Source organism: Canis aureus, chromosome 21, assembly GCF_053574225.1.
Source record: "Canis aureus isolate CA01 chromosome 21, VMU_Caureus_v.1.0, whole genome shotgun sequence".
Taxonomy (NCBI): domain Eukaryota; kingdom Metazoa; phylum Chordata; class Mammalia; order Carnivora; family Canidae; genus Canis; species Canis aureus.
In genome coordinates this window covers 5,760,119-5,768,621 of record NC_135631.1, presented here as the reverse complement: position 1 = coordinate 5,768,621, position 8,503 = coordinate 5,760,119, and the positions used below count along the sequence as shown (strand labels likewise).

General features: G+C 47.6%; 1 long non-coding RNA gene across 1 annotated transcript; it reads right to left on the bottom strand.

The window, feature by feature from the left end:
• Window positions 1-1,004: 1,004 nt before the first annotated feature.
• LOC144292400 (uncharacterized) lies at window positions 1,005-8,503 on the bottom strand. The gene is made up of 3 exons (XR_013359814.1): window positions 7,917-8,503; window positions 4,602-4,767; window positions 1,005-1,233 (listed from the first exon to the last, which is right to left on the bottom strand). It is a non-coding gene; the product is annotated as an uncharacterized LOC144292400 (long non-coding RNA).

Sequence of the window (8,503 nt, the reverse complement as noted above, 5' to 3'; positions counted from 1 at the left end):
ATTCTGAAGGGAGCCTAATGCAGGACTTGATAGCAGGACGCTGAGATCACAGCTTGAGCCAAAGGCAGATGCTCAACCACTGGGCACCCAGGTGCCCTTATTTATTCATTTCTAATTTAATTCCATTGTGATCAGTAAACATGTTCTGTGAGATTTTAATCTTTTTTTAAAAAATGATTTTATTTATTTATTCATGAGAGACACACACAGAGAGAAGTGCAGAGACACAGGCAGAGGGAGAAGCAGGCTCCATGCAGGGAGCCTGACATGGGACTCGATCCTGGAACTCCAGGATCAGGCCCTGGGCTGAAGGCGGTGTTAAACCGCTGAGCCACCAAGGCTGCCCAGATTTTAATCTTTTGAAATTGATTGGAATTTACTTTTTGCCTAGGATATAATCTACCTTAGGGAATTTCCCGTGTGTGTTTGAAAACACTGTGCATTCTGCAATGATGGGATAGAGTTCCTTTAATGACAATTGTGTCTGGTTGGTTGGTTGTAGTGCTCAGATTTTCTATATCCTATTGCTTTTTTGTCTAGTTTTTCTATCAGTTATCGATGAGGAGTTTGCCAAGTTCTGATTATGCATTCGTCTGTTTCTCCCTTTAGTTCTGGCAGTTTTTACTTCATTACTTTGTAGCTCTGTTATTAGGTGCATATACATTGAGGGTTATAGTTTCCTGTTCAGTTGGTCCTTTTCTGATTATGAAACGTATCTCTTTATCTCTGCTAATTCTCCTTGTCTGGACATTTACTTGGTCTGATATTAATGTAGTTGTACCAGCTTTCTTGTGCTTTCTATGTGCCTAGTATACCTTTTCTCATCCTTTCAATTTTCTGTGTCTGTAGAAAAATTATATTTCTGTTCCATCTTATGTCGTGGAGTCTTGATAAGCTCTGTGTTTTAATTGGGATGTTTACATTTTAATGGAATTATTCACATGGTTAGGTTTAAGTCTGTGTTAGTTTGCTAAGGTCGCCATAACAAAATATCACAGACTGGGTGGCTTAAACAGCAGAAATTTATTTTCTCACAGTTTTGGAAGCTAGAAGTTTGAGATCAAGGTGTTGACAGAATTGCTTCTTTCTGATGGCTGGGAGAGGATCTATTCCAGGCTTCTCTCCTTGGCTTGTAGATGGCCAACTTCTCCTGGTGTCTTCATGTTGTTTTCCTTCCATACATGTCTGTATCCATATCTCTTCTTTTTTTCTTTTTTTTAAGATTTTATTCATCTATTCATGAACACACACAGAGAGAGAGAGAGAGAGAGAGAGAGAGAGAGAGAGGCAGAGACATAGGCCGAAGGAGAAACAGGTTTCATGCAGGAAGCCCGATGTGGGACTTGATCCTGGGACTCCAGGATCACACCCTGAGCTGAAGGCAGACACTTAACCACTGAGCCACTCAGGAGTCCCATATCTCTTCTTCTTTTTTTGTTTTAATTTTATTTATTTATTCATGAGAGATACAGAGAGAGGAGAGGCAGAGACATAGGCAGAGGGAGAAGTAGGCTCCCCACAGGGAGCCCAATGTGGGACTCCATCCCTGAACGGGGATCATACCCTGAGCCAAAGGCAGACGCTCAACCACTGAGCCACCCAGCATCTCTCTCTTTCTTTCTTTCTTTCTTTCTTTCTTTCTTTCTTTCTTTCTTTCTTTCTTTCTCTTTCTTTCTTTCCTCCTCCTCCTCCTCCTCCTCCTCCTCCTCCTCCTCCTCCTCCTTCTTCTTCTTCTTCTTCTTCTTCTTCTTCTTCTTCTTCTTCTTCTTCTTCTTCTTCTTTTCTTCTAGATTTAGCGTGAGGAGGGGAGAGGGAGAAGCAGACTCCCTGCTGAGCAGGGAGCTTGACTTGGGGCTCAATCCCAGGAACCTGGGATCATGACCTGAGCCAAAGACAGATGCCTAACCAACTGAGTCACCCAGGTGCCCCCAAATCTCTTCTTGTAAGGACACCAGTCATACTGGATTAGGATCCAACCTAATGACCTCCTTTTAACTTAGTACCTCCATAAGCGCTCTAGCTGTAAGAACAATCATCACATTCTGAGGTGCTAGGGGGTGAGGATTTCATTTTTTAAAAATATTTTTTTTATTTATTCATGAGAGACACAGAGAGAGAGAGAGGCAGAGACACATGCAGAGGGAGAAGCAGGCCCCATGCAGGGAGCCTGACGTGGCACTGGATCCTAGGTCTCCAGGATCGTACCCTGGGCTGAAGGTGGAGCTAAAGTGGCGCATAGCCACCTAGGCTGCCCTCCAGGGGCTCCAAGGTGGCCTATTCAGTTAAGTGTCTGCCTTCAGCTCAGGCCATGATCTTGGGGTCCTGAGATTAAGCCCCATATTGGGCTCTTTGCTCAGCCAGGGAGTCTGCTTCTCCTCCTTCCCCTGGAGGTGCCTTCCCTTCCTCTCCTGCTCATGTGCTCTCTCTCTCTCTCTCCCTCAAATAAATAAATAAAATGTTTTAAAAAAAAGAAGAAGGAAAGAAAGAAAAGAAAGAAAGAAAAAAAGAAAGAAAGAAAGAAAGAAGAAAGAAAGAAAAGAAAGAAAGAAGAATGAAGAGACATGAAAATAAAAGCAGTCTGTGATCCCTGACTGGGCCTTGAATTTTTTTTTTTCAAGATTTTATTCATTTATTCATGAGAGAAATAGAGAGAGAGGCAGAGACACAGAGGGAGAAGCAGGCTCCTCACAGGGAGCCTGATGCGGGACCCAATCCCTGAACCACGATCACACTCTGAGCTGAAGGCAGACTCGCTCAACCGCTGAGCCACCCAGGCATTCCTTGAATCTTTTTTTTTTTTTTAAGTTGTAATGGAAAATTTGGGGATATTTGGAGAAATGTAATTATGGTAGGCAATCTAGATAATGATATTGCATCACTATGAAGTCTCTCGGTCACTATGAAAACAGTTTGGCAAATGCTCAGAAAGTTAAATATAGACTTGCCATATGTTCCAGCAGTTCTGCGTTTAGGTATATGCCCTAGAGAACGGAAGCAGGGACCCAAACAGACACTTGTACACCCATATTCACAGCAGCATCCACAGTCACCAAAAGATGTAAACAATACATGTGTCCCTCAGTAAATGAACAGCTAAACAAAATGTGGTCTATCCATGTGGTAGAATGTTATTCTGCCTTCAATTCTGGCACACGCTAGAAGCATAGGTGAACCTTGAAGATATTATGCTAAGTGGTGTGAGCCAGATACAAAATGACAAATATTGAATGATTCCACTGACGTGAGGTATGTAGGATAAGCAAATTTATGAAGATAGAAAGTAGAATGGAGGGGTGCCTGGGTGGCTTAGTTGGTTGAGCATCCAACTTTTGACTTTGGTTCCGAGCCCCATGTTGGCTCTGCACTCAGTGGGGAGTCTGCTTCTCTCTCTCTCTCTCTCTCTCTCTCCTCTCCTCTCCTCTTCCCCTCTCCCCACTCTCATTCTCTATCCATTCTAAAAATGGACAGTGGTTATAGTGCACAACATTATGAATATAGTTCATGCCACAAGCTATAGAGAAGGTCTCCTAGGCCTTTGGTAGATGGGAGTCAATCCACCAAACCAAGAAATGAACTGCACAGCTGTATGTGCTTCCGGGGTAGACAGGCAGCTACTGCCCTGAGCATGCCCACTCAGTTCCAAGCCTTCTCAGGCCACATAAATTTTGTGGGATACATATAATCAGCTCTGTCTCCCTGGCCTTTTGGGACATCTTCCTTCACCCAACCTGTCCCCCACCCCCACAAGTAAGTCTGACTTGAGTTAGGCCAGCAAATGGTGCCTTGCTTGCATCCAGGTTTGTTCCATGTGCCCCTTCCTGCCACACCTACCTACCCATCTTTACCTCTGAGGCTCACTGAGCTGCTGCCAGGTGTGCCAATGGAGTGGAGTGTGGCATTTTTACTGAGGCCAGGGAATCTCACTGGACAAACTTTGCTGACTTGCCTCCCCACCCAATGGGAGAATATCTTTGTATTCTTAGTCCTCCAACCAGATACAGAATCCCCTATGGTGTCCCAGTGATCCAAGGTGGCTACCTAGGAGCAGGCCAATCTGTCAGAGTAGGGGGAGGAGCACTAGCCTGGTGTGACATGCTGCCATGGGAGCAAGTCAGTGTCTAGTGAGGGCATGAGAGTGAGAGACTCTGGCCAAATACATCTAATAACAGAGAGCAGCTGGGCCAGGCTGGAAAACTCAGGAAAATGGGTAGGGAACTCTGGTTGAAATGGGAAGAAAGGGGAGTACAGGTCTACTTTCAGGTTAGTTTAGGACCATGGCCTTACCAGGAGGCAGATGGCACCCCCTTTAGTTATAGCCAAGACAGTGGGAAGATCGCTGCTCTCAGTGCCACCATTTGGCTCTTTGGTCTATAACCTAAAAAACTCAGATCCCTCAGATGGGAAAGGGAAAGTCATAAAATAAGACTTTCTGGCTGCTGTAAACTGTAAAGGACCAGCATGTCCCTGAAGCGGCTGATGTAGGCCCCCAAGGCAGGCACTGAACTGTGGTAACCTCCTCTCAAGTGCCAGGTCTGGAGTGAGTAAAGCTTCACGTGGCCCTTAGTTACACAGGAGTCCTGACACACCCAGCAGACACTTACCTGCATCCAGTGGGGTGGCAAACTGGAGGGACAGGACAGAGAGGAAGAACGGGACTCTAGGATGGGAGCACAGGCTGCCAGGAAGATGATGTAACTGCTCACTATGGGTCTCCTGTTTGAGAAGAGGAGCATCTGTAGCCTCCAGAATTCCTGCACCATCCCACATCTAGGGACAAATAGGCAGTCAGTTGTGCTCCATCCCTTCTTTAGTTGAACCCACTTAAACTTTCCCCAGCTTTCTCATTCTGAGGATGACTTCACCTTTGTGAGCAACAGAGGATCTCAGAGGGGAGTCTATTTTTTTTAAAGATTTTTTTAAAGATGTATTTATTTATTCATGAGAGACAGAGAGAGAGAGAGAGAGAGAGGGAGAGACTGAGAGAGAGAAGCAGTCTCCATGCAAGGAGCCCAATGTGGGACTCAATCCCAGGACTCCAGGATCACGCTCTGGGCATGAAGGCAGACGCTCAACCGTTGAGTCACCCGGGCTGCCCTCAGAGGGGACTCTAAACAGGACTTGGGAAGGTTTGCCCTGTCCTCAAGCCATTCTCCTCTAGATATTCTCTGCTTTGCCCTCCTCAAGTGATTCCTCTATCCTGGGTCCTAAGGTTGTTCTCAGCTCCCAGGGTCACTGGACAGCTGTTCTGAGTGGTCCGTTTCAGTGCCAGCTCCTGGCACAGGGTCAGCCCTGGGCAGGACTAGAAGGATGGGGCCCAGAAGTCAGCCTCAAGATAGCACTGCTGAAACCAACTTCATTCCTTTGCAGCTGCTATAGGCCTTGGCGTGGTGGACACGGTTTCCATTCCCAGGTGGGTCATAGATGGGAGAGAAATTTGTTTGCAGGGGGAGTGGGCCACAGACAAAGAAGAGCCAAGAACATATAGCACTAGACAGACCCAAAGGGTATCCATCACTGGACCTCAAGACCTCTTCATAATCCTGTGCTGAGGATTCTTCCCCTTGTGGTTGTTCAGCTCAAGTCCAAGGAAGGAGACTCACAAACATTCCTACCCATTCATGAGACCCTATTCACTTGGCTCCCAGTTACCGTACTAAATTTGCCAACAATATGGTCCTTGCCCCATAATCACCTGCCTATTCACATCGCCCTGCAACCCTCGTCACCAGAATGGTGTCTGTAAGACAGCATGTAAACTTAATAAAAGGGTCTCAGGATAATGCAAAGACCATATCTTGGCTCATCCCTGCAGGAAACTCATAGCTCTTGCTCCTTCACTAATATCTCCCACAAGCTACCCACATGCCATGTTAGGAGTAAAACTGACCAAACCACAGTCGCTGCCTTCTCAGAGCTCACATCTAGTTAGGGCCATTGACATTTCTCTGCTGGGTCTCAGGGCTGCCAGGAGGGGGCCCACGATAACTTTGCCCTGTTTATTGGCATATCCACATTGTCCACATCCCAGGCCTGCCTGAAATGCTGTCTGTTCCTTGCTGCTCTCATGACAGCCACTTGGCAATGGTTTCTCCTGCCTCTTAAATGTGCACAGCAGATACCTGTACCTCTCTCACGACACATCACTTTCCTCTTGCATTATGTGTTTTGTATGCATAACTGATCTTCTCTATTCACTGTTTGTTTTTTTTCCTAAGTAGGCTCCATGCCCAGTGTGGAGCTTAATGAGGGACTTGAACTCACCACTCTGAAATTCAGACTCAGACACCTAATCACTGAGCCATCCAGGTACTCCTACAGACTGTTTTCTTGAGGGCACAGATCATTTCATACATCTTTCTATCCCCCAGACTACCCTACACAGTACCACGTATATAATAGGTAGTCATGAACTACTCATAGCACATGGCTTCCACATAAAGATGCCTGTTGGATGGGTGAAGACTTGTTTGTGAAGGCACTGGGAGTTCCCAGACTTAACAAATAAAACATTTTATCATTAATTAAAAATTATAAGGGTTTTCCCAATACAAAGTTTGAACTCAATGCAAGTAGCACAGGATTCTCATGTATTCCTTATAACTGTGTGTGTATCCAGTTCTATGTAAATGTTACATAAATATAATTCAATATTCAGCTGTTTCTGTATCATAGCATGTAAGTGCTCACATCCTCTGTGAATCTTAAGGAAGGAAAAGTATCTTCTGCACTGCCTGGTGTTGGGCTTTGGACCCTCCTAGATGCTGTGTGGTACTGATATAACTCAGACTACAGCTGAAAGGAGGAGATATGCAGCTTACGCATCCAGTTGTGGATAAGACTTCAGGCTTCCCTATTGGAATCAGCCTATAAAACCCTCCTGTCTAGGAAAATGGATTTGCCCAACAATAGGTCTCACAGTAGCTAAGGAAGGTTTCTTCAAGTATCAGAAATGGGGGCATCTGGGTGGCTCAGTGGGTTAAGCATCTGCCTTCAGCTCAGGTCATGATCCCAGGGTCCTCTGATCAAGCCCTGCCTCCATCTCTTTGCTCAGTGGGGAGCCAGCTTCTCCCTCTGCCTGCAGCTCCCCCTGCTTGTGCTGTCAAATAAATAAATAAAATCTTAAAAAAAGAAAAAAAAAAAAGGCATCCGAAATGATGGCTGAGACTTGGGAGAACACTCACTAGGTGCAGGCCTGGGCTTAAAAAGTTCCATGCATTGGGCAGCCTGGGAGGCTCAGTGGTTTAGTGCCTGCTTTCAGCTCAGGGTGGGATCCTGGATCCTGGATCCAGATGGAGTCCCATGACGGGCTCCCTGCATGGAGCCTGCTTCTCCCTCTGCCTGTGTCTCTGCCTCTCTCTCTCTCTCTCTCTCTCTCTGTGTGTGTGTGTATCTCATGAATAGATGAAGTATTAAAAAAAAAAAAAAAAAACAACTTCCATGCATTATCTCACTTAATCTTCAAACACCTGAGCTGGCACTATCATTAACCCTTAAGAGATGTGATAACTTTGCCCAAAGTCACAAACCCAAGTTGCTCTGACTCCAGATCCTGAGCTGAGATTGTCGTTCAGACCATGCAGTTCCCTTTCTTTCTTCTTGCACATGGTGTGCAATGAGGGGGTAATGACCCCATATCCTCTAGAAGAGACCATAAAGATCATCTGTTGCAAACTCTCTACAGAGGAGGAAACGGGCTCAGAGAGATAAAGGGACTTGTTCCCGGGGTCGCAGAGAGCCAGAGGCTGCCCCTGCAACGGGATCGTAAGGTGCCCTAGAATTCCGGCCCAAGCCGCACAGACAGCGGGGGACTGAAGCCCGGAGCGGTGAGCCCCGGTCCCACCCCGGGCGCGCTCCCTGCCCTGCCCGGCGAGCCCTTGTCCACGTGCATCGGTGACGCCGACCATCCCCAGAAGTACCTGTCGGCGGCGCGCAGGCTCGGCCGGACACTGGCCCCGCCAACCCGGGCCTCCCGGGGCCACCTCGCCTCAGAACGCCGAGGCCCCGGGAGCGCGCGGACGGCTGGACGCCAGGGATTTGGGAGTGCTGGTCCCGGGTGCCCCCTCTCCTCCAGCCCCCTACTCTGCCCCTCAACTCTCTGCAGACTCCGTCCCAGCCGGAGGGCACCGGACGGGGAGCGCGGCCACGCGGTCCTCCAAGTTAAGGAGCTAGTGCCCTGGGACAGCTGCGTGGCTCCGCGGTAGAGCGCCTGCCTTCAACTCAAGGCGCGATCCTGGAGTCCCGGGATCGAGTCCCGCGTCGGGCTCCCTGCATGGAGCCTGCTTCTCCCTCTGCCTGTGTCTCTGCCTCTCTCTCTCTCTCTCTCTCTCTCTCTCTGTGTGTGTCTCTCATGAATAAATAAATAAAATCTTAAAAAAAAAAAAAGCTAGGTTCCCATGGAAACGAGGGGCCTCCTCGCGCCTGCGAGGCATTGTGGGAAACGTAGTTCCCGGTCCGCCACCCGGCGGCCAAGAGAACGGACACAAGGTGGCGCCCGAGCGTCGTG